The 26,827-nt window shown below is 40.0% G+C and overlaps 1 protein-coding gene across 45 annotated transcripts in view; it reads left to right on the forward strand.

Annotated features, from left to right (window-relative positions):
* Ptprd (protein tyrosine phosphatase receptor type D) overlaps nt 1-26,827 on the forward strand; it is a 2,219,644-nt gene that overhangs the window by 1,768,407 nt on the left and 424,410 nt on the right. The window contains exon 1 of one of the 45 annotated variants that reach the window (XM_041632287.1): nt 19,785-19,829. The exons of the other annotated variants lie outside the window; for them this stretch is intronic. The gene's annotated coding sequence lies outside the window, so the exon portion shown is untranslated. Of the gene's footprint in view, nt 1-19,784; nt 19,830-26,827 lie in introns of those variants that run through there. 45 annotated transcript variants of the gene reach the window in all.

Genomic DNA, 26,827 nt, shown 5'->3' on the forward strand with positions numbered 1-26,827 from the left:
CCTTTAGATTCTAGTTTTGAAGTATATAATTGTACAGACAGGAGAACAAGACACCGAGAAGCCCAGGAGTGAGCCTTCTGTTTGCTTTGTGATCCCTGATTATGTAGCAGATGAGAGAATTATCTGGTAATTCCAGCTATCAGAAAGTTCACAATGCTGGGTCACAAAGGGATTTGGCTTTAAAAATTTCCTAGATAATTTTATTGAAAGAGTCAAATATAATGTAGTAGATTAAAATGTATCCCACATTTCCAGTGAGTTTTTCTATTAGAGAAATCTATAAGATTGAAATTAGTATATTAATATAAAATAGAAGGAAATAAAATGTATTGGAAGAACCTTTATGTATTTTATACTTCCATTTATCCATAGTCAAAGGAATAACAAGCTAACACAGACACCGTCTCCACTGAGCAGCACGAGCACAGGACGCAGAGAGAAATAGCCGGGTGCGGTACACATTGTGTCTCCCAGTGTTTTCCTTTAATCCTAATAAGGTTAAGGATTAATCCTTCGTTTCTTCCTTTTGCAAAGTCAGCTCTTGTTAGAACAACCTTTCCTAATATTTGGGCCTCGTTCTGGTTCCATGGTACTTTGTATTTAATTAACAATCAAGCGTGGAAACAAGTGGACTAAGTCCTTTTTCTTCTTGGTTTAAAGTTCCTCTAAATGCCAGCAGAGGCACCCCACAGGACTCTGCTGTAGGGCAAATGGCTGTTTTATAATGAAGATGTTTATAGTGTCCCTGAAAGGAGAAGCTGCAATTACAAAGCCAAATCAAGAATTTGTCTTCAATTTTATAGCTGTTAGGAGGAACTGTGTTAGAAATGGCATGTCCTGTATTGGGAAGTGGTGATCTGTGGGAAGCTTAGCTTGGTGTGGATTTGTTCTTCCTGCGAACAGAAACGTGTTGCTCTGCTGGGTTGACTGGGGGTTCTAGCGACTGGTTCGCTCTGCCGGACTTTGACAGGCCACTTAACCTTTCTGAACCTCTGTGCGTTAGACTGTGAAACGAGTGCAGTCACATCTCAGAATCGCTGTGACAACTGAAGACGTTGTCTGTCTGCTGCCCTGATAATATGTAAGCAGTGAAGGAAAATAGATTAATTACATGCCTCTAGTAGGTAGTTAGTAAAGCTTGATATTTCACTTATTAATATAAGAGGAAGCATGGGTAGTCACATCTGTCAAACTGATTGAAACTCCATTTTTCTCACTCAACTTTCCCTATCTACCAAAATTGTGAAAATAAAAGTCAAAAACTGTGAAGCAGAAAGTAGCCAAGGTGAATACACAAATGCAAGATTTAAATGCACGATGTAAATTTAAGTGTTTACACTTGTATGTAAGTTAATGAAAATGTCCATTTCCATAGTCTTGGTTGACACTAACTTCATGGTGCGAAAGACTTGAAATTAATACAGATAATGAATGTTGATTCATTCACTGTTTCAAATTTTCTTAATTATAATTTCATTATTTATTGTTTGGCATATAAGGATCACACTTAGGGCCTTGCACAGTCTACGGAAATCCTGCACCACTGAGCTGGGTCCCCAGCCCTTAACTTGTAATTAGAATTTAATTTTGGTTGAAATGCCCTAGGTTCCTACAAAACTGTGCACACTCAGTTTACATGAAGACAGTCTGTGCCTGAGTTCCTACAGAACTGTGTGCCCCTCAGACTTTACACAGACACTCAGTGCAGGGGTCACGGAAATGCTGTGTATACCTCGCTTACATGAAGACAGTTCAGGAGTCCTGTGTTGGCCGAAGTTACCTTTAATGGTACTGATGATGTTCGTTTTGTAAAATCTATGAACGATTAAGTTTTAATTGGTCTCCATTTATTTCATTAGTTTCAATCTGATCATAATTATAAAGTGTTTTGACATATAATCATTTCATCATAAACTTTGAAATTCTATCAATTCTAAGGAAAGAGATAATACATATTTTAAACTTAAGAATATTAGGCAGAGGCTGTACCCATTAACTGCCCTTCTCATGAAATGTTTGTTTAAATGTGTTAGGTAATACATCATGCTCTAACCATCATGTAGGATTATAAATATATGTGTGTGTGTGTGTGTGTGTGTGTGTGTGTGTGTATGTATGTATATACATGTATATATATTCAGGCTTTTGAGGGCTGGTCAGACCACAGACTTTCTTAATTTCTTGGCTACTTCTGAGTAAAGGATATGAAAAGCTTAGTTTGCTTTCTTGTAAAAATGTTTTGACTCTCAAGCCAGTTATTGAAGTTTATTAAATCAATCAATCTCTCCCTCTCTCTGGGCTTGGTTTTGATTTACAATAGGATATTATGGTTTTGCACTGACTGGCCTTGAATTCTCCACATAGTCCAGGCTAGCTTTTAATCCTCTTAACTCTCTGTAATTTCTGGTTTGTTTTTAAACATGCATTTAACAGAAAGTGTTAAATGGAGTTTTGCCAATGTGAAACCATGTCGTTAACAAAAAGTATTCAAATTTATTACTGTAATCAATTATCACTAATACACCTCATGGGCCCTTGCCAAGAGAAATACACTGTAAGAAATGGATTCCTTGTTGCTTATTCACCGTCTGTGCCCATGTGGACTTCAAATGCTAGGGTTCCCCTGTGAGAGTGAGCCCTGGGCACTAGTGTGTGTGCTAGGGTTCTCCCTGTGAGAGTTAGCCCTGGGCACTAGTGTGTGTGCTAGGGTTCTCCCTGTGAGAGTTAGCCCTGGGCAATAGTGTGTGTGCTAGGGTTCTCCCTGTGAGAGTGAGCCCTGGGCACTAGTGTGTGTCCTACGGTTGTCAGTGTGAGAGTGATCCCTGAGCACAAATGCATGCGTAGAACAGGCTTTCGAAAGAAGTCACAGGAAGTACGGGAAGCCAGTCCTTCTGGTAACCACATTCCTTTTCTTTTCCCTGAAGAGTTCTCTGGAGTCTTTTATGTCAGAAGAGTAACCTTGACTAATTTAATATGTTAAAATGCTCAGTACTAAAATGTTCCTCTAACTTTCAGAAGGGCTTGCGTCTTTTGCCCATTTCTAATATGATAATAACTGTAATATTAATTTACTTGAGTTACAGTTTCTTTTCTTTTCTTGTTTTTTTGGAGGGGAGGGCAGTTTTTATTTATGTACAGAAAAGTTAACAGTGTACATTTAGTTCTAATTTAGTGGTAAGTTCTTTGGCCTTGTCTTTTTTAACTTTCCAATGTGGGTTACAGGTTTTGGACCCAAGACCTTGCCTCCCCAGCGGTGGCAGATCTCATCTTTGTAATTATCCCTAAAGTTTCCATCATCTTAGCCAGAGAGCCTGTCTTCCAAGAGGACCTGTGTGAAGGCAATAGTGTTTTATCTTCCTGTGTTCCAGACATCCCAGCATGGCCTCCCCACTTGATGCAGTAGAAGACCACTGTCAAGCCACACAAGACAGGCAGGAAGACTATTACTTCAGTGGTGTCTATGTTGGATGTCCTTCTTTGCTAGCAACTTTCTCCTTACCACTAACCAGCAGCCTTTGCTTGTCTTGCTGCTTTGTCTCAGGCCTATACTTGTGGGCAAGCTTTAGATGCTGGGTAGTTGTTAGTTCAGGGCCTGGCTAAGGAAAGGAAGTACTTTGAGTCGCGTACAGAGGATGGCTCTTTGCTGCTGTGGACTAATAGGGGCCATTCAACCAAATGAGCAAGTTCTTATTTGGGCTGGATGTCTTGTCCAATGCCACAGTTCTTAGGACTTTTCTCAAACAAAAGATTCATCACCTTTTTGGCCTCCTCCTTCTTGGTGATGACTGGGGGTTGGGGACACTTTCTTTCCCTTGGCTTTCTTTGGGCTTCTTACAGCCATACCACCCTGAACGCGCCTCATTTGGGAAGCTAAGCAGGGTCGGGCCTGGTTAGTACTTGGATGGGAGTTACACTTTCTATATGAGTTTGCTAACAGAACTTGACACAAAGCCTTTGTGAAGTGGCTTGATTGGTGTGGTTACCATAGCAACATGGTTGAAAGGAAGAAAGATTTCCTTTAGGAACCTTTTCTAAATGCTGTTTTGTAACCCATAACGATATCGCTGGCTTGCCATCCCTGTGTGAAGGGAAAGAGATCACTTTGAGGGGCAACCTGGTGTCTTGTGTTGATAGATTATGCTAAGCAATCAGGACTGCTTGGCTCCTCTCACAGCCCCGTAGCTGAGCTCTCTCTGTTCTTTGGGTTCTGCGAGAATAGGAACCTCACACAGGAGCCCTTTATGTTTGAAAATGCATAGAGGAAACTGGATCCAGACCAACAAGCAAGTTCTGTTCTGTTCAAAGCTAATGTCTGCTACAGATTTTTTAATTCCCTATTTATCTTTGTTTGAAATTCTTCAATTTATCAATAATTTGTTCCGTGCATGATGTTACTGTTATTAGTAGAAAAAGAGTTTTAACCAGTAAATAGACCAGCAGGGGCTTCATTTAAAACTCCTCCTGGTGGTTTGATATTCTGGAATTACTGGAAACCCTAAGGCTTACATTTGCACTTTGCTTTGTTACAGGGTAAACGTCTGCTCCATTATCACAGCGACTGTGTACAGAAACACATCACATCCGCCAAGTACCACCATAGGGTGTTTTCCAGAGTTAAAATGACCTGATGGCTATTTCACTTGTACCCACAATAATAACAACAGTAAAGCCTGTTCTAAGTATTTTTCTAATCATCAACGTGTTTGCAATGTTCCCTTTTTACTCACTGGTTCAGGACCTGGGAAACAGACACTCCAAAATAGACCCACTGACTTTAAATAGACAATCACAGCATCAAGGTTGTCAACGTGTAATTTTGTAGAGGAGGTGAGAAGAAAAAAAAAAGACTACTTTATATTCATATGAATATTTAAGAATTGTGACACATAGCTTTTGGATCCCATGATTGGTAACAAAATTCACACACAATAACAAAATATAATTAGGTATGAATGATTTTTGGTAAATAATTTTTTGACTTAAAAGTTTCTAGATGCTTACAATTTCTAAGCCAATATTTTATTTATTTTTATTTTTTGGAGTTATCTGAAATGATCGTGACACTCAAACCTATTGGAAAATCTTAGATCATGCTGAGTCTAATTCACCTTAACTGTCATTATATATTTAGGATTTTGAGGATTGTCATAGGAAGGTTGATGTTCTCTTGACATACCATTGTCTGTGATTAAGTTTATGGTTGCCACAGCCTAGGCATGACTTAGATTCTGTATCAGATACAGAGCTTATGAAGCCAGGTGCTTTTCTCCTTTCCTGTCCTCATTCTCCATTTCCTCTTTCTCTAAAAATAAAAAAATAAAATATGCAATAATGAGAATATACTCATCTATTACCAAAAGTTGAACTTTAGCCTAAGAAGGCTAAAATAAATTTTTCTATACTTTAGTAGGAAGAAAGAGCTAAGATTCAAGTTCAAAAATGTATTCTAAGTTGCTATGTATTGAAATGAGCCCCCCCCCCCTGCGCATTTAACTACTGGATGCACTTTAGGTCAAACTTCAGGCTCAGTTATGGATGCTCCTGAACAAGGTCAAGAGCTTCTAATTAGCCTTTGTGATGTCCAAAGAAGCACAGGTCCCTTAGTTGGTGTGTAACCAGTGCTTTTGTACATACCTGTGCTGTGCACCTTTCCCAGTAAGGGGCTGCTCTTTTCTCCTAGTACCAACCAAGCCAGAGTTGTTTCTGCTTTCTTCAACTTCATGTTGTGTTGAATCTCAGCCTTGGCATGGCTGTCTTCTGTGTGTGCTCACGGTTTTAACATATTTTGACTTCCTGTGTCAACTGAGGTTTCTTCTCTAGGTATTTGTTTTCGTTTCTGTCCTGTCTTTGATCCTCTTCACTTTTTACAGGACTTCATTTCTCTCTCAACTTCAGGTCGGCAGCTTCTCCCTGCTTCCCTAGCATCCCCTGCCTTCCTCCTCCCTTCCAAACATGCCCTCTTGACTCTCACGGCACTTCTTTCTTGAGAGATTGTTTCTGCCATCTGCCCTCGCATCCTTCAGAATGGTTACCATGAACCTGCATTGAAAGTAGCTTGTGTAGATGTTCTGCTCAACATGATTCTATTTGATTTGTTTGTGTTTGTGAAACACAGGCTCATTATGTAGCTTAAGTCATATTTGACATCACTGTGTCTTCCAGGCTGGCTTGAATTTGTGATTATAATGACTCTCCCTCTAGAGAACTAGAATTATTGGATATGTTTCACCTACACTTAGTTTGCCATGTATTCTTTTTGTTCTTAAAGGAAAAACTTAAAAAGAGTTTTTTCATTTGTATGTGAGTGTTTGTGTGTGTGTGTACGGATGTATGTGCACTCATGTATGTCTGGTGCAAAACTGGAGTTACAGACAATTGTAAGTGCCATGTAGGTACTGGGAAACAAACCCAAGTTCTCTACCAGTGGAGCCCGTGCTCGTTATTAACCATGGAGTCATTGTTCCAGCCTCATTATTAAGTATCTTTAACTTTACCTTTGTGGCTATTGGATGATATAAACTTTTCACTGGGTTTCAGCATAGCACCCTAGATCCTTTTAATACACGCACAGAGCCCACTCTACATGGGCACAATTTGTTTTCCGTTGTAAATCAATAAGCACTTATTGAACATCCATTGTGTGTCAGGTGCTGCGCTCTGGGGTGGCAAAGATGCATGAGCCATGCCCTGTGCTCTTTTAGAGATTAGCAATTTAGAGGGCGACAAGTCAGTAAGTCTGATTACACTCCAGTGTTCTGTGACACTGGAAGAGAGAAAACACCCAGGAGAAATAATTAACTCAGACTAGGGGTGGTAAGAACGGTGAACCAGAATCAAAGAAGGCACCACATGTAAGTCAGTTACAGGTAATTTTTTCTTCAACAAAGTAGTTATTTCTGTAGAATAACAAGTCAGGACTTGTAATTTTTAATTTTTGTAATTTTATAAGTATGCATCCCTGAACTTAGCACAGCGTCTCTTGTGTTTTTACCAAATGTGTAAGTGCAATTCTGTGATTGAGAGGAGCATGCTTCTCATCCTGTGGAAGAAAAGGGAGGGAGAAGTGCATTCTAATCTTTTTCAAGTTTCAAAGGCCATTTTGAACTTGAATCCCATATTTGTAACTCCCCTGGCCTTCTCACTCCCTTTCTTCAGTCTTGGTTTTAATTTGATCACATCTGCAGCCTTAATGATGGTCCCTGGACTGGAGTCTAAGACCCTGCAGGACCTTCATCTGTTGTTGAGGTTATAGGCATGGATCACTGTGTCTGCTGAATGGATTTCTTTCTCTGCAGTGCTTCTGAGATAATTCCAAGGTCATTGCTTTCTTTGAGAAATGTTTGTTTATTTTGCTAACCTTTAAGAACCCTAAGCAGTTTTCCTGAGAGTTTCAAATGTTTGTCACTTCCACTGATATCAGTGACATTCTTTAAGATGGTGGGCTGAAAGCCAACATGTGTCCTACTAAAGATTAGAAGAGTGAAATAAACCCATATAGAATTTTGACCAATATCTTTCCTAGTGATCTTTCATTCTTCTTAAATAAAAAAAATGTTTATTTTATGTGTGCAATAGGTGTGATCCATTGCTTAGTAAGCAATACTTTATTGCAGGATTTAAAAATAATAGTTTTATTAATTCTTTGAATATTTTATAAAATGTGTTTAGATAGTATTTGACCCCAACTCTTTTGAGATACATCTACTGCTCCATTCCTCCAACTTCTTGGACATGTTGTGCGCCGTCCCTGCTCCTCCAACCACCCTCTCACCTCAAAGGTGTCCAATTTGTATCACAGGTTCTTGGCCTTTTTGATAATGGTTCTGGAATGGCTTCCATCTTGTAGATCAAGACTCAAAATCAATCAGTGCGTGTTTAGTTACTTCCATTATATTTATGCCACTATTGCAATAGTGGGCATGTCCGGCAAGAAATGTTATTATTGTAGCTCATATGAGTTTATTGTTGGATAAGAGAGGTAGATGGTAATTTATTTTCCTCTGGTAGACGACATAGGACCTTCCAGCACTATGCAACCTAGCTAGTGGGGAGGATGCTTTGTGATTAGTATCTGATTGATTTGTTACCCATCTTTTATGAGTCGGGTATGTAGTTTCTTCCACAATAGAGTCTTACTAACAGGTTCTGGGAGGTAACCATGATCAGTGGTAATCACCTGTAATTTTCAGTGGACTATGGGACCTCACTGGCAACAACTCAAAAAGAGGTAACCTGTTCCTGGTACTGAGGTTTTTATTTGATAGAATAAATGTCTAGTTGGGGTATTGTACCACTGTTCCAGGATAATTTGATATAAAAATCTACTTACTTGCACATATGTCTATGTGTATGTATATATTTTGGAAGCTTATGCAATGGTAGGTTTCTATGTGTGTGTGTGTTTTAAGCTTTTTATTGTTTAGTTATCCTTCTCCACATTCTACTTCGGGTAGCAATGCTCTTTATGCAGAGAGACCTTTGTGAGTGGAGAAATTGCATGCATTCATTTATTTCTCTCTGTTCTTAACTGTTGTGTGATGCGACTACCTGTTTTTTGTTTTTTTAATGTCATAGACTGACCTGCAACTGTGAACCGAAATAAACCCTTTCTTCCCTAAGTTGCTTTCTGTCAGGACATTTTTTTTTTTTCGAGACAGGGATTCTCTGTGGCTTTGGAGCCTGTCCTGGAACTAACTCCGTAGACCAGGCTGGTCTCGAGCTCACAGAGGTCTGCCTGCCTCTGCCTCCGAAGTGCTGGGATTAAAGGTGTGTGCCACCATTGCCCGGCTCTGTCAGGACATTTTATCACAGTCACAGAAATGAAATCAGGACACAGAGTTTGTACAGGAAAAGCCAAATTTCTAGGTTATATGTAAAGAAATTCAGTAGTAGCATGTATTAAAATTGAATTGCCATTGCTATATTTTTCTGTATGCAATATTATTTCATTTTTTTGTACTATAAAATGCACAGGTATTTTTAAATTTTGAAATTATGATTAAAATATTTTATGTATGTGTGCATGTGTGTGTGTTGTGCATGCTTGTGCCTGGAGATGCTAGAAGAGGTCTTCAGATCCCTTGGACTGGAGTTTTATGCAGTTGTGAGCCACAACCTCTGGGTACTAAGAATCCCCATTTTATAATTATAATTTTTATAATTGAGCAATATATCATCCTATTCAGAAAATACTTTTTATCTTTATCAGTGATTAGTGTCTTGGAATGAAAAAGCTCTTTCAGGAATTGAGAAATGATTATTCTGCCTGGTATGGTGGCTCATACCCTTAAGAAGAGCACTGGATAAACGGAGGTATTCTGAACTCTATGAGTTCAATGCCAGCCTGGAGTACGTAAAGAGTTCCAACCAGTGAGATCTCTACAGTGAGACCTAGGCTCAAGAAAAAAAAAAGCAAAAACCTCCAAACAACAACAAAATCCCAGAAATGATTGTCTGTCTGTTACCTACCTTAGAAGTCTTTTTGCTGGCAGTTTGATGCTTAGTTGTAGCTAGCAGGGTGCCAGTGGAAGTTATATCATGAGTAGGCATTGTGGCACTTGTCTGTGGTCCCAGTGCTCTCAAGGCTGAGGCAGGAGGTTAACTTCCTGAAGGTCAAGTTAGGCTACACACCAAAACTCTATGAAAAACCCAAAGAACCACCAATATAATATTCAGACTTATACCATGTAAGAACTAAAGTCTCGGTTACTTTTCTTGTGTGACAAAAGAGTCCTTGGAAGGGTTATTTGTCTCAAAGGTCATGGAGGATACAGTTTATGTTCTTGGGGAGGGCATAGCAGTAATGGGGAGGAAAGTCTTGGCAGCAGGAACCAGAAATTGGCTGTTCACATTGTAAATGCTTCAGAAAGCAGACTGGGAACTAGAAGTGTGCCACACTAGAAAGCCTTAAGGCATTGCCTAGTGACCTACTTCCTTTGGATTGTAAAGGTTCCATAGCCTTCCAATACAGGTGGGGATACAGTGTTAAAACAGACAAACCCATGGGAGACATTTCACATTGGAATTACAGTGTGGGTGTGTATCTCTGAACCACCATTCTCACGTTTATTGATTCAGTTCCATAAACATTCATGGGCCTTTCCCTTGAGCTAATTCAGTCCGATTTTTATTGACTGTTTATTTTAAGCCAGGTCCTGTGGGGAGTCAACAGGTTATATATCATGCCATCAGTGTGCATACTGCCTGTAGATGCCAGGCCCGCTGACACATGGTTCAGTTAAGTGGTAGAAATGCCGCACAGTAGTGGGCTTGCTATGCTTGCTCTAAGTCAGTCAGATTTTTGTCCAGATAAAACAGAGAAATTGGTGAGCCAAACCAGGACTGTGTGTAATTGTTTCTAGCTTTACTAGCTGCTAAAAGTCGTCAGCTTCTTTATCATTACACCTTTTCATTTGCCATAACCCCCAGTCACAGGGAGATTCCACTTCAGCAAGCATTGGCTTTCTGTTCAGGGCTTTCCCCAGCTTGAACCAACTCAAGTGCTTTGGCATGTTCAGTTAGCAAGTGCAAGGAATTATTATCCTGAGGAACACCTGTGAAGGCAATAGGGGGCAGGTGCTGGGGGTTGGGGTGCATGTCCTTGCTTTCCATTACCCACAGGGAGGAGTCCAGAGATCAAGGCATTGCTAATATCTCTTAGTTGATTTAATTTCTTCTTTCCTTTACCTTGCTCTTCTGAAGACACTTCAGAAATGAATTATCAGAAAGTCTGCATCTTAAGTCCTGCTTCTGGGGGAAGCAAAATATTTATAGGTTAGAAGTTGGCACATAAAACAATCACATCATCCTGAACATCTGGGAAACTTGCCTGTCTCCATGTGACAGTGGTCAGCTGATGCTGAAGACTGACCAGTGCTTAGAATGGGATTCACTTTACAGGCTCGCCTCCTCTCTTGCAGTCAGAATGTCTTTTTAAATTATCCAATCAGGTTCCAGAAGCAGAGGCTGCAGAGACTTTGGATAATGCTTGTGTTGAGCCTTTTATGTATAAGGAGAGCTTTTCAAAAGGAGAGTAGAAAAAAGCCTTACATGGCAAAGATAATATGTCAAAGCCAAGGGGACATGCATGCTGTATGTATCCTAGAAGGATTGTGTGTGTTTGATAGTTTTCCAATTCAAAGTTCACACTACGGCAATAGATGCAGTCATTCTATAGAGTTATGCAGTTCTTGTTTTCATCAACTACAAAAAAAACACAACTATCAACAGTGATTAATTGGATCGTTATACAAGCAGCCCTATAGTAATAAGCACCCATTGTGTGGCAGGGAGGCATATGCTCATCATATCCATCAGGGCGGCACTTTGGCCCAGAGGCCTGATGAATTGGCTTGCGTTTTCTTGCCACACAGCTGTCACAGTGGCTCAGATAACAGGCGATAGTTGGTCAGAACACGTCAGCTTGGTGCTTATCTCTCATGACATCTATTGAGGGAGGCTCTCTTTTAGGTTTGATCCAGACAATGACCTTGATATTCCTGGGATAGAATAAAGGCTCACAAGTTTTATTTCATGTTGGAGAGACTTGTAGCTGGTACCTCACACCAATCGTATCAAGTTATCAGCCTGAAACTGGTAACGCGATGAATGCTGCTTCTTGACTGCTGGGTTTGCACACATACTCACCTGCCACCAGCAACCTTATGGGGATATACTGAGGAAATGCATGTCACGAGGCTTCCAGGGGTGTTCCCAGAGACTCTGATGCTGTGGATCAACATCTGGTTCAGAATAAGATCCCTAAGGAATCATTATATGAATTCAGGAAATAAGAAGAATTATGTAGTTTAACTTATATATTTTTTTTTGTTTTTTGTTTTAAACAAATTTTAGGGGGCATAAATGGAACTTTGAAAACACTGCTCAGTATTGGTTTCCTGACCTCACTGTTTAGATCGTGAAAAGCTGGAGAACTTGCTAAGAGCCTGGAAGTTTCCTTTGTTGCATCTGTAAAGTGGAGATGCTCCTACCAGTGTGCCTACTTAGCATTTTATGTCAGTCAGTTATAAGAACATTAGAAGAAGATTTTGGTCAGTTAGAGAAAATATCGACATATAGTTATAGTATTATTTTGGTTATTTGAATATCCTAAGTATTTTTACATGTCAAAATCTGAAGTAATTTAGTGTTTTTAAAGACAAAGTTTTGTTATATACTCTATGTTAGAGTAAAAATTAACTAATTGTCGCAGCATTTTTAATGCTAGGATGATGCCTGGACTATAGAGAGATAGATGGAGTTCTAGATAAGACACCAACCAATGGGGAACTACATCTGAGCACCAGAGTTGTAACTGATAGTTGGTGGCCTTGTACACGCCATTTCTACACTTCTTTAGTCCTATAGAACTGTTATTCCTGGATTTTCTCCTGTCTTTCTGTTTTCTGACTAGTGGCATCTTTCCACTGCCTGGCACTTCTTTTCCTCTCGCAGCAGTCTTTCATTTCTCTGCAATCATGAAGTACAAATGCTCTGTCTGTGTCTAAGTCTGTACTACTTTATTGCTAATGAAGTGTCTCTGAAAACGCATGTCTGAGACTCTACATTTCAGAGTCTGATTCAGTGAATTCCAGTCTCGATCGAAGGACTCAAATGTTTCATACATCTCATATGAATCCGATGCAAATGGTCTTTTGAAAGGCTGGGGTCCAGAACAAGCAGTGCTAAAATCCAGTAATAACCTATAAGGCAACATAAGATCTGGCATTTTCAAGATGGTATGACATAAACAATTTACATAATCAAAGATGTCATTGTTTATTATTTTAAGTCAAGTCTATGGGTTTACTTTCATCACTAAGTTGACTTTAAGTAAATATGAAGAGCCAACCAGCTCATAAGATATTTGAGTGTTTTTAAGGCATTGTGTATTATACAACATATAACACTTAGTTAAGATGTTTATTTTTTTTATTTTTTATTTTTTTTATTTATTTGTTTATTAAAGATTTCTGTCTCTTCCCTGCCACCGCCTCCCAATTCCCTCCCCCTCCCCCAATTAAGTCCTCCCCCCTCAGCCCGAAAAGCAATCAGGGTTCCCTGTCCTGTGGAAAGTCCAAGGAACCCCACCTCCATCCAGGTCTAGTAAGTTGAGCATCCAAACTGCCTAGGCTCCCACAAAGGCAGTGCGTGCAGTAGGATCAAAAACCCATTGCCATTGTTCTTGAGTTCTCAGTAGTCCTCATTTTCCGGTATGTTCAGAGAGTCCGGTTTTATCCCAGGCTTTTCCAGACCCAGGCCAGCTGGTCTTGGTGAGTTCCCAGTAGAACATCCCCATTGTCTCAGTGTGTGGGTGCACCCCTCACGGCCCTGAGTTCCTTGCTCGTGCTCTCTCTCCTTCTGCTCCTGATTTGGACCTTGAGATTTCAGTCCTGCAAACTCTACTGCAAAGATGTTTATTTTTTAGTGGGTTTTTTTTTTTAAAACATCAAAAACCATATATGTATTTTGGTGAGTACTGTGAACTTTATTGATGGTAACTGAGAGAGCAACTTATTTCTGAGTTTTATTGCTATGAAGAGATGCCATGACCATAGAAACGCTTATAAAGGAAAGCAATTAACTGAGGCAGGTGACAATTGGTTTGTTTGTCCTCATCATGGCAGGAAGCATGGTGGAACAGAAGGGGTCAAGCAAAGACTTTTATACCCAGATCTCCAGGCATCAGGAAAAAAGACTGCGTCACTGAGCCTGGCTTGAGCTTCTGAACCTAAAACCCTACCCCAGTGGCACACTTCCTCCCAAATGGCCTCACCTACTCTATCAATCCTCATGTCCTAATCCTTTCAAATAATGCCACCCCCTATGCACCTATGGGGACCATTTCATTCAAACTACCATAGGGCTCACCAAATTCTCCCATTCTGTCAATCTTGGGAAACTGTAAGGGGATAGGTTTAATGTATTGGGGGCTTAGTTGGGTCAGAGAGCATAGAGCCTCCTCTCTCTTCCTCTCATGCTCTGCTGCAGTCAGTTGTCTAGGGCTTTTTGCCCCATGGAGGCCATTTGAACTATATAGTCTACCACCCTGTTGCTGTAGCCACATTTCTTGTCAAGTTTGGATGCTCACCTTACTAAACCTGGATGGAGGTGGGCGGTCCTTGGACTTCCCACAGGTCAGGGAACCCTGATTGCTCTTTGAGCTGATGAGGGAGAGGGACTTGTTCGGGGGAGGGGATGGGAAATGGGAGGCGGTGGCGGTGAGGAGGCAGAAATCCTTAATAAATAAATAAATTAAAAAAAAAAGAAATCAACTTGACTACATAGTTGTTGATGGCAATTCCAGCCCCAGCATGAACTATAAAAGAGTAGCTGTTGCTATTAAAGTTTGTGGAGACAACCTGGTCCTCAGTATAGTTCAGTATGCCCCTTTGAGGACTTTCAGATACCTGCTTCACCACTTTCTTGATGTAGTCATATTTGCGACTTTCTTCACTCTTCCCATATCAAGTCAGATCCATGACGCATATTTGTGGGTAGGCATGTGTGGTGCCAATGACCTTCCCAGTCAACTCTTGAATGACCTTGACTGAAGCATTAGCAGTGCCAGTGGACTCGGTGATGATGCTCTGAGCAGTTCCATAGTCATCAGGGCTCTTCATAGTTGTCTGGGTGGCGTTGCAGGCAGGGACTGTGGTCCTGAGTCCTTCAATAATGCCAAAACTGTCATGAAGGCCTTTCCCAGGAGGCCTAAGCAGTTGGTAGTGAAGGAGACATTGCTGACAGTCATGAGAATCTCATGATCTATATCCATCACTAACACTGGGACATCAGCAGAAAGTGCAGAGATGATTACCCTTTTGGTTCCACTCTTAAGTGGGTCACTGCTTTCTCCATGGTGGTGAAGACACCAGTAGACTACACAACACATTTGGCACCAGAATCAGGTCATTTAATGTTGGTGGGGTCTTGTCCTTGGAGGATGGTGATGACCTTCCTGCTGATGTCTCATTCATAGTCTTGACTGTTCAACGGAACTTCTTGTGAGTGGCATCAGACTGGAATATATAGATCACATTGTGAGGTCAGTACATCGTTGACGACAGCATTCACTTTGCCAGAGCTAAAGACAGTCCTGGTGACCAGGCACTCAATATAGCCAAACCCATTTCCTGTGACCTTTACCACTGTCTCAGGGACAGGCTGGCACAGAATGAGTAGTTGTGGCTGTCTCTGGAATGGAGAAGAATAGAGAGCCAAACCAGACATACTTTTAAAATTCTACTAGCACGTAATCTTTGGATTCGCTATTTCATTGTAGTTATTTTAAAGCTGGTGAGTGTGGAATTGCATTAGGGCTTCCCATGCCAAAAGAGTTGGTGATACAACCAACGGCTTTCTCTTGAATGGAGCGAAGCAAGCTGGGGCAGCATTGGTCGCTTTCGGCTAACTTCCAGACCTTTGTAGCCACACTCTACTTTAAAAAAAAAAAAATATATATATATATATATATATATATATATATATATATTGTGTGTGTGTGTGTGTGTGTGTATTTTTCCCCATTCAAAAATTTACACTTCATCCCCTCCTCCCATTCCCCTCCCGCTCCCCCACTTACCCTCCTCTCTCCCCCTCCCTCCCTGCCCTGTGGGAAGGGCCTTGGACTTCCCACTACATCCAGGCCTAGGAAGCTTTGCATCCAAATAGACTAGGGTCCCAAAAAGCCATTACATGCAGTAGAAACAAGTCTCAGTGCCTTTATCAATGGTTTCTAAGTCATCCCCCATTGTCAGCCACATTCAGAGAGTCCGGTTTGATCACATGCTTGTTCAGTCCTGGTCTAGCTGGATTTGTTGAGCTCCCATAGAACAGGCACACTGTCTCACTGGATGGACCAACCCCTCATAGTCCTGACTTCCTTGCTCATCTTCTCCCTCCTGCTGCTCTTCAACTGGACCTTGGGAGCTCAGTCCATTGCTCTGATGAGGGTCTCTGTCTCTATCTCCATCCGTCGCCAGATGAAGATTCTATGGTGATATGCAAGATATTCATCAATGTGATAGTGGGGCAAGGGCAGTTCAGGTTCCCTCTCCTCTGCTGTACAAGGACCTAGCTGGGGACATCCCCATGGACACCTGGGATCCCCTCTAGAGCCAAGTCTCTTGCCAACCCTAAAATGGCTCCCTTAAAGTAGATATCTTCTTCCCTGCTCCTATATCCACCCTTCCTCCATCTTCACCTTCCCACTCCCCCAAGCTCTCTCCAGTCTTTCCTTTCTCCCTTCTCTCCTGTTTTTACTTTATACTTACAGATGCTAGATCAGTTAAAGGAATGAAAATCAGGTGCTGTGCTAGGCTTTAGAGTGGCACCAGGATAAAGGAGTATGACAAAATTTGTACTGAATGCATCAGGTTTCCACATTGCTCCTCAGTTTCATCTAGAACAATGTTTGGATTTAAGCTCCTCATTAGTGTGTGCCTTTATGTTAGGGATGCTTGTAGGATGTGTGCAGTAGGATGCATATTGCTTAGCTATTAGCTATTGCTCCACACCCAGCCATTCAGCACCCTGACTCGATCCTTCATTAAGAGAGGTGTATCTCTAGGAAGACCGGAAGGACTGTAGTTGGGAAAGGCAGTACAAAAGAGTCACTTCAAGCTTGAGGTTATTAAGTAACTTCTGGTTCTGAATAACCACAGATGACTTTCTGCATTTTGTTTCATAAACATATTAATGACAGATATGACTAAGATATGAAGTGAGCTTTGACCTAACCCATATTTTTTCCACAATAGCAAAATTGTTTATAAAAAAGCAATTCTAACTTTATTAACTCTTCACAATTAAAATTACCCATGAAGAGATCTAGTGAAACTTTCTGAATAATAGTTCAATCTCTCCTAATGTGCAGTTGCTTTGTTGGCTTGATTATAGTGATTATAGTGTTCATTAGTACTGCCTGGGTAGGTGCGGTGGCTCATATCTTCAGATAAGCTACAGCCTGTGGAATCTCACACCTTCTATTTTCGTCGGCTTGAAACCCTTTTTGCTCTCCGCTCAGTGGCAGTGCTATCCCTTTAGCGTCAATATTTTCATCTCTGTAATTGTGATGGGACAAAGACAATTCATGGTTGTTCTTGCATTCTAGGTGTCCTGGTTATTACTCTGCTGACAGAATTGGGTTTTTGTTTTTATGGATTAGGTTATGTCAGTGTGGATGTATTTCTGGTGCCTCCATGATACATCTCAGCATAGCAGTCCAATGGAGGGAGCATGTCTGGATGCTGATCTGGGGGGAAGGGATTTCAAAATATGTTTTTAACAGTGATCGAAATAAATCTCTTATTAAAACCCGCTTAAGCATATACTAAGACTGAATAGCTTCACAGTTTTCCAGCACAGAAGAGTGGTCATGCCATTCTTAAGCCAGCCAAGATGGAAATCTATAGTGTGGCCCTGCCTTGAACAGATACAGTTCAGCCCTCATCAGGTTTTGTTAGTATGTACCTGACATTTTCAGGCAGTCTCAGAGCATGAACGTTTGAAGCCAAGGGACTCATAGAACTTGAAGGTGATTTAATTTGAGCGTGACAGGGACTATTTAAATCTCTGGGGGGGCTGTGATGGTAAGTTGGAATATGTTCATTACACATGAATATAGGTTCTCTGTTTCAACAAAATCAGATGGTTGTAGTTTGGAATTTGATCCCAACTGACTTGCAATGTTTTGAAAGTCGTTGAAAATGTGATATTTATGTGTGCACAAAGATGTCCCAGTTATATCCAAAAATAACCACCAAAAGTATATGCTCTAAATCATAGCTGGGACATGCAAGCTCTGTCTCTCTTCATGTGTCTTCTTTGTATTACAATTGAGTTCCATAGTCATCCTTTGTAATTGTCAGTAACTGTCTCTCTTGCTGTGTGGGCTAGAACTACTCAATTCATTAAACAGTTTCCCTACTATAATTTGGATCACACCAAGCTCAGACATTTTTTTTTTTTATGGAATTGAGTGGTGGTAGGCCTTGAGTAAACAGCATCTTGAGTAGTTTCCTTTTTTTCTTCTTATCTTTCTAGATGCTAAGAAAGCCTCTGATCCAGCAATGTTGGCCTGGTGGGCACAGGTCACACAAGAGAAAAGAAGGAAAGTTTCTGCCAATAGAGAGACAGAGTCACTTCTGTTCCTCCCCCAATCCCCTCTCTTAAAACAAAAACTGGAAAAAAAAATTGGTTAGGTATATGCACTAAAGTTTTCTTTCAAACCTTGAAGGCCTAGCTTCCCAAGTTCCTCAAATCATCTCTGAAGTTGACACACATTCTACATGTTTATTTTTAAAATATAAATTGATTCACCTGTCTTCTTCATCAAACTTTGAACATTTGATAACAAGAATCATGTCTCAATTACTCTTCATGAACTAAAACATGGCAAATAGTCAAGGTCTTTAACCTAGAAAGAAGTGGAGGTAAAATATTCTAAAGGGATTCACAGCAGACACCTTAACAGTAAGGGTGGCTGTTCCAAACACATCTACAGTTATATTAGCAAAAAAAAAGAATAAGGTAAAATCAATGAGATGTAAAAGAACAAACAGTTTGGCTTTATGTTTTAGAAAATATTTTAGCAATAAATATATTTGATATGGTTCCTTGGCATTTGGTGTTTTTCCTCCTTGACTGTCAAAATAGTTGTCATGAATAGGGCTATAAAATATATCATATTTTGATAATATTAATATGAATTCAAGGAATTCAAAGGTTAAAGACAATGCTGGAAGATATAGTTGCTAAAAGAATCTGAAACTGTAGATTGTTGTGCTCTGTAAATGAGCTTTCAATTGAATTCATTTTTATGATTGGCAAAACTAATTCTATTCGATTTTATAATTAATTTTAACTGATTCATTCTTTCAAGTAAATTACAAGTTAAGCTAAGCTTAAAAACTATTATTATTGCTATTATTAATAGTACTTGAAGTGTGCCTTTGTCCAGATGAGAGAAGCAAATTTCCCTACAAACACTTGCAGGTCTCCCTACCCATCTATAAGTAATGTGACAGCTAACCAAGGCAGTAGTAAACCGCCGAGTGTTAGTTATATCACATACATACGTTCACTCAACCCATTTACCTTCTTAATCGTCTCTTTCCATATGAGAAAACTGAAAGTCATAGTTTCTCCAAGATCATATCATTGTTAGTTTTAGGGTGCTATCCTTTCCTACATAGATGCCCTTCATTTTTGCATCTATACATCTTGGAAGGATGGAAAGAGAATTAGAATTTCCTATTGAAAACACTTGCCTCTTTTTGGAATGTCACATACCCAGTGTGGCCTGTTTACAGATACATTCAGGATTCTCTCAGGCCTCAAAATTTCTAAAGTACTTACTTTGACTCTTTTTTACCTTTCTTTTTGTGCTTTCTTCTTTTGCCTTTGGAGGTAGAGATATCTTTAGTAGAGGAGGTTATGGATGTTCTCTCATATGACACCTGGGCTTGGCTAGATGGATCTTTTAGCCTATTATTGCTAATGAGATAAAACAAAGAAACAGTCTCAGTACTCCTGGGAATACCTTGTGTCTAGAAATAGCAATTTCTATAGTTTCTTCACCATTTTTTCTGAGTGAACTGACTTCTTCAGAACAGGAGAAAGTTGCCTCTGTAATCCTCATGAACCTGTGTGTATGGATGACTGGAAAAGGTGGAGTCCTCAAAGATCCCAGATCACAGTGGGTGTGGTGGAGGTGAAGGCTTAGGAGGTCTCCGATACAAAACACAGATTATTATATAACACCCTATTATTTTCAGACTGGAGTCACTTTCTTGGAATGACACAGAGACAGAGTCAGCTACTGCGAAGAGGTACAACGTGGTTGAGGGTGGATTCTTAAGAATGAAACCCCCTTTCTGTGGAATTTTTAATCTTTGCTTGCTTTTGAATGAACTGTAATGAGAAGAAGATTTTTGGTGAATGAAAGGGGTGCATGAAATGGGGGATGCTGGAAATGGGTTCAGGTAGTCCAGTCAGTAGGATAACTGCTCTTTTTTTTGTCCTGATATGAGGCTTTCTCCTGGGTCATGGCATTAGGTACATGACGGAAACAGTCAGTTGGATAAGGATGATGAAATAGAGACGGCGTTGTAATTAAGCCACGGACAGTTGGTGGCATTTTAGTAGGCTATGTTGATCTTAGATGGCTTTGGTGTCCTTTTTTTGTCTTATAGTTTTTGAGGTCACACACTGTATCTCTTCAGAATGATATGTGATTGGGTTGGCTCTTTGCTACTATGGTATCTGCTTTTCTCACAAGTCGATCTAGCAAAACTCAAGGATTTAATAAATTAACTTTACCATGGATGCAGCTGACTCCAGTTGTGAAATGGAATCAAGGTTTAATATTGAGAACATTTTCATATCCTTTTGCCTGATATTATTTGATGGTATTAATAATAGAAAATTATCCAATTTAGCTCTCCCCTTCACAGCCCCTCTTTCTTTTTAGAATGTAAACATTGTTTATAGAGAATTGTGGTAATACAGTCAAGGGTTAAAATGGAGCCTCGGGAAGCTAAATGTCATTCATGCCACATAGTGGATAGTAGATGGGGGTACTGGGTGACCTTTATTTCACACCATCAAATGACTAAAATATGCTCAGAATGCTCAAGTATTTTCTAAATATCAGTGAAAAAAATAGGTAAGCACCATTTTAACCTCTCACAGATGCTATGAAAATGTTGCTTTATTGCGCATGCAGTGGACATGAGCTGTTAAGTACTATCTGAAGTGGCAATAGCTTTCAGAGTTTTGTCTCTTGATTCTTCTGAACACATGGGACTGGAAGGTAGTAGCACCTCCTATTACCATGGACTTGTGAGGCTGGCAAGAGAGAAACAGGCAAGACGGCAAAGATTAGTGTGACATGGAGGTGTGAGGCTTTAGATGTTTCATTTCTCCTCCTTGACAAAAATAAATTCACTTATTGCCACAGCAAGTCGACAGCAGAGGGAATGAGACTCAGCGGTTTTTTATGTCCCCGTCCTCCAGCGCTGTCACTCCAATCCAGTCTGACCCAGAGTTCCCTCATACATTCATGCATGCTTTTAGTATCGGAGGCTTCTGACAGACTATACTTTGGTCAGTTTAGAGAAAACCTGAATGGTTCATGTGAAGCAAAATAAGAATCAAAGAATTGTTAATACATGGAGACAAGAAACAAAGTTAGCGTGCATCTGATGTCAGGCATCCTCTAGACACTTAGGATGTGCATATTTACATATCTCGAGCAGGGAGAGGACAGATGGACATAGCTGTCCCTTGTCTGGGACTCAGCGGTGGTCTCAGAGCTGCACGCTTGTGCAGCTTCGCAGACTCATGGATTTTCAATATTTACCTACCATCTCTCACTAAACAGTTATTTTAAATTTCCAGGAGAATTCTGTTCACATCTGCTTTGGTAAAGTAGGGATCTGGGGCTTGAAAGTAAAAATATGTTTGTTTTGTGGTTTTGTTTATTTATTTTGAGTTTGGGACAGGGGTTCATACTGTAGTGCCCTGGCTTCGTTAGTGCCATTACCTGATGAAGCATCTCAATGGATCCCGGTTTTGTTCCTTTGAGTCGAAGAACAATCTTCCCTGGATTGGCTGGGGTCACATATCAGTCAGTGTCTATGTGTGTGTGTATGGGGGGGGGTCGTGGGTATTAAGAGTGTAATTAAGTGGGAGGATTTCTCTGCCGAGAGCTGCTAAGGTAAATAAGAGTGATGGTTATTCATTAGAAAGTGCATCTAAACATGAAAGGTGGAAAGCTAAATGTTAATTGAAGCTGACAGCATTGGCTGCACTGTCTTGTTTGGGGAGGCAACCACGTTTTCACTGAGGCCTTTGAGCTCCATTGCTGTTGAGTTTCTGGGAAGATGGGAGCAGGCTTCTCTTTACTAATATTCAAGACATGACAGCTTGCAAGACTCCCTTCTTCTGCTGGTGTCCCTTAACCTGATTCCATCCTTCTTTTTTCTTTATCTCTTGGCTACATGTTTAGTGCTTGTTTCTTAAAAACTACATGATTCCTGGTCTTTTCACACAAAACCAGAAGGTCCTCAAAGGTTCACCCTGAGACATTTCTCTTTGATGGATATTTAGATGGACCCAAGATTTCTTTTACAAACCAGCATAACAAAAACTATAGGAATCCTCTAAAGGGTCACAGAAAATATGAAGGCATTGCCCCCAGAGGATGGGTGATACCCCATGGCCAAAAACAAATAATAAATGCTTCCATTTTGAAATGAAAAACGTTGAATGACCAATTAGTTATGAATACACACACATATGCAACAGAAGGATTTCATTAAAACACACAGGATTTTCGTTAACATGAACTAATGTATATTGATGCTCAGTGTTTCCTCACTTTTTGGTCATTTTATGATTCCTCAGACTGCTGTAAGAAAACCATGAGAGAGGGTTGAAGGGGAGGGAAGAGGAGGGGAGGGGAGAGGAAGTTAGGGCAGCAGAGAAAAATGTATAGTTCAGCAAAATCAATTAAAAAAGAAAGAAAGAAAAGCAGAATTGAGCTACTGTGTCCACCTTCAAACACAAAACAAGGATTCGGTCCTGATGTGATTTCCCATAGGCACTCAACTGCAGAAAGGAGACAAGAGCCTCTATACTCTGACTCACAACTCTTTGTAGATTCGTATCACTGAGAAGTCAGATTGAAACAACTGTGTTTATATATGGTTGCTGAAGCTTGAGTGGGAGGCACATTTTCAGATTAAATATACTTAACTACCTGCAGATTTCTAGGAGGCTCAGCCCTCTTGTACGAACTGCTGAATGGCAGCCTCCATGGGCAACCCTTCATGGGGAGTAGGTGTCTAGTAAACGTCTGCTAATGAATGGATGAGTAAGAACGCCACAACTTCCAGACACTTTGCTGTGCTGTCTCTAGAATGCATCAGGAAGTCACTCTTTATTAAGATGATTCAAAACGACTTGAGCACATTTACACAACTCCTATTTATAATTTTTTTCTATTAGCATCAGAACCTCTCTGCTGATTTATTTTGCTTAGATGAGCAAATTTAGAGTTATTTGGTTCTGCAGTCTTTGAATAATCCCTATTAGAAAGTATTTTTATCTGCACTCTAAACACAGAGGCGTAGAATAGCACTACAGGTATGACTGAAATGAAACTCCTCGAAAAGTTTTTGTTTGTTTGTTTTCATCTGTTGGCACAAGGCCTCTCTTTGTATACCAGCCTGCCTCAGGCTGTTCAAATTATCATATACTGACTAAAGTATTCAGTAAAATATAAAAGTGGGGTTCTTTACAATCATAGCCTGAGATATTTTATACAGAGATTTGATTTGAGCAGTTTTGAGCTCACTTTGCTTTCCTCTTCAAAGAAACATTCTAGTAAACTTTTCTACTGAGCAGGTATAGACATCAGAATGAATAAATGCAATTAATAATGAAAAAAATGTATTAGCCCTTCTTGAGGTCTCCACATACTAGCACAACCTTTAGCTAACACACCCAGTTCTTTAATAAAAGCACAGTGGTGTACTCAGTTTGGTCTGTCCTCACCGACTAGTGAGGTAACAGGGGAGAGACAGTTTGAGAGTAGGGCCATTGATGTTGGGGCATCTGAGAAGTTACAGTCACCTGCTATGGGGGCTCTCTTGATATGTGAGTACCACAAAGGTTTTCCCACCTACAGCCTGGACAGATTTGGCCCTCTCTGTGCATGTCACCTCGCTTCCTCTTTGGCCAGCTCACCACTTGCAAGGCCTACATTTGCACAGATTAAACAGCTCAATATTAAACAGTCTATTTATTTAATAATGCTGGAAATTGAATTGAGAGAGAGAGAAAGATTTTGGAATTAATTTCTAAAGGAGGTTTCCATAGGACTGCATATTATAGCCTTGGCAGAACGTGGGCAAAATTTTTGCCCTAACACCATCATGTGGGATTTATGTTCAGCTATAGTTTGAACTTGTTTCTAACATGGTCAAATTTTGGGAGCTTTAACTCTCTTGAATATGCACTGATACCATGAAGTACCATGTGATGGCAATTTTCTGTTTTCTGCAGATGGCTGGGGATAGAATGTTTCGGCTAATCAAACATTAGAGCAGTTTAGAGAGTCCAGGATTATTTTACTGGGGTCATTCAAGTCCGCTGGCTAGAATGAAACCAAATTTCTTGGCATGTAAAATATTGTGAGCATATGTAAATTAAATTCCATGTTTATTCAGAGGGTCCTTTCAGGTGGTAGGAGGTTCTGGGTTATCAACAGAGGCATATGATCTTTCTCTGTTTCCTAGAAAATAGGTTTGGCTATTTGGCATTTCGCATTATTCTAATTCTGAATAAATTTTATGCTTGGGTTTCTTAGACAAGAGATTAGAGCTTTTGTTTTTAGTCTACAAAGATCCAGGATGAAGGTAAAACAGGAATCATGCTGTTTTAAAGCCCTATATTGCGATGAGGGTTTGACCTGGTAAAACTTCTCTTAAATGTAAGTTTTCACCAGATTAGAAAGCTCTTGATATTTGCAGAGATTTAAAAAAGTTTAATATTAGGTGGGAGAATTAATTATATGTCATGTTCTTACTTCAGAGTCAACCACTCTGGTGTCTCTGAATAAACACTCCAAACTGTGGGATGCTCAATTGAAGGAACTGGTAAGTGAGGATCATTGTAATGAAGCGAGGCTGGTTTCACATCTGAATAGCATTTTCCATTAATACCAATGGTTAAATGTTCCACTAGCCTCTGCTAGATCCGAATAAAGATGGTTCTTAATATTTTTTGCTTACATCTCCCTCTCCAGGAATTTAACATTCACATTCTAGTATTACTATTGTTGTTGTTGTATTACTTTTTGTTTTACTGAGACATGGCTTGCTATATAACTCTTATATAACTTGCTATATAACTCCAGGCCATCAAGAGCTTGCTGTGCAGACCAGGCTGGCCTTGAATTCATAGGGATCTTCTTGAGTCTACCTCCCAGTGCTAAGATTACAAGAGTTGAGGCATTGCACCTGTCTAGCTTTATTTTTATTTTTTTATTTCAAAATTGAAACTTGATAGTTTTGTTCATTTGTTTGTTTTTTTTTTTTTTCTGTATGCGTTGGCTTAGTTTTTCTTCTATTTTTGTTTGGGATAGGCTTTCATTATGTAGCCTTTAGCCGGCCTGGAATCACAGAGCTCCATATGCCTTTGCCTCCTGAGTGCTGGGATTAAAGGTATAATCACCACAGCTCCCAGTTTAGTTTATTTTATTTTAAAGAGAATACACGAGGAAGCTGTTGTAACTCTTATGTTTTAGATCTGATTATGACATTGCTGCCCACAGCAGAGATTTCCTTAGATAACTTGGACTCTGGGCTACCCCTAAAAAGTAAGATTGTGTGTTTCCTTGTCTTAAAATTTTATACTCTTAAAGGATCTTACGATTTATTATAATTTGAGTCATGTTAAAATATTTTTTGATATGATAGCTAACAGTATACTGATAAATATTTAACTTGCTCATTTATCAGAAGCCCTTTGTATAGTGCTGTTAATAAGCCTGTGGAGTTAATTTCCCATCTTATTTTATATGCTGTACTTCATCAGTTAACTATTTTATTTTGTCATTTAAAGTCAACACAGATGTAGGTAATAGAGTAATAGGAATATTTTCCCATCTTGGGGTTTCCATAGAAATTGTAATGAGATCTTAAAATGACTTCTGAAAATGCCAAAATACTTTACCATCATACTAAAGGATATGAGAAGTTCAAAAAAATGACTTGCATATGTACAAGAAACATTGTGTTAAGATTTGGCCGAAAAGAATCTGTCTGGAAGACCAAACATTGACGTATATTCCTTTTGTAATGTCAGTCATTGGCCATTGTTCAAAGGCATTTGGCCTGTTGTTTGTGTGTTTAATCAGAAGCTCAGGTATCTTACCCAATCTCTAGCTGTCATGTTGGTATTCACTGATGTTTATTTTATGGTTAAAAGAGTTTTTCACTTGTGTGTGTCTATGTATACGCATGCATGTGTGGAAACCTGCAGAGACCAGGAATGGGTGCTGGATCCCGTGGAGCTATAGATGTGGGTGGCTGTAGGCTGACCAAAGTGGATGCTGAGAAGCAAGCTCCAGTCCTGAAGAAGAGTAGCAAGTGCCCTTATCGACTGAGACATCTTTTCAGCCTGAACATTATCTTTTTTAATTTCCCTTCTCACGTCCTTGAGATCAGGAGATACAGCTATAGTTTATTTTAGAAGGAAATAAAATTTTGGTTCTCGAATGTGGCTATAAAATTATCAATTCCAATAAATTCTACTAGAGGATTTCCTGTAATTATGTGAAATTCTTTCAAAGTGGTGGGTACACATGAAAGGCAATTCTCTCCACAGCTTGACAACAGTGTAGCCTAATGGGCAGCCGTATGTGACATGGGTTTCAGTGTTTCTGGATTTCTACACTTTCCGATTCCTCAATTACATCCTCTTCCCCCGTGAGCTAGACATATGCTGCACTTCCATCTGCTGTGTACTGTGGACGCGTCACATTTATTTTTGTAGGGTATTTTTTAAATGAGTTTAGGGAGCAGCTGTTTCTGTATTCCTGCTTGCCTTCTTTTTCCTTTGCACATATAGGGGGTGGGGAGCGCATCCCTGCTGTCCCTGGTGGGGTTTGCATCTCTTTGGTTCAGGCTGCTGCATGGCAATGCCTGATAATGGGGAAATGCAACCTGCAAGCTTTTTCCTTAGTTCCCTAGTATATTTCTGTCGGGAGCACAGCTGTGCTGCAGGGATCTGGCTAGCCCACCAGCTCTTACTAAGTCTC

The sequence above is a fragment of the Microtus oregoni genome, unplaced genomic scaffold (assembly GCF_018167655.1).
Source record: "Microtus oregoni isolate MIOR12 unplaced genomic scaffold, Mior012 000041F_ref0000270, whole genome shotgun sequence".
Classification (NCBI taxonomy): Eukaryota; Metazoa; Chordata; class Mammalia; order Rodentia; family Cricetidae; genus Microtus; species Microtus oregoni.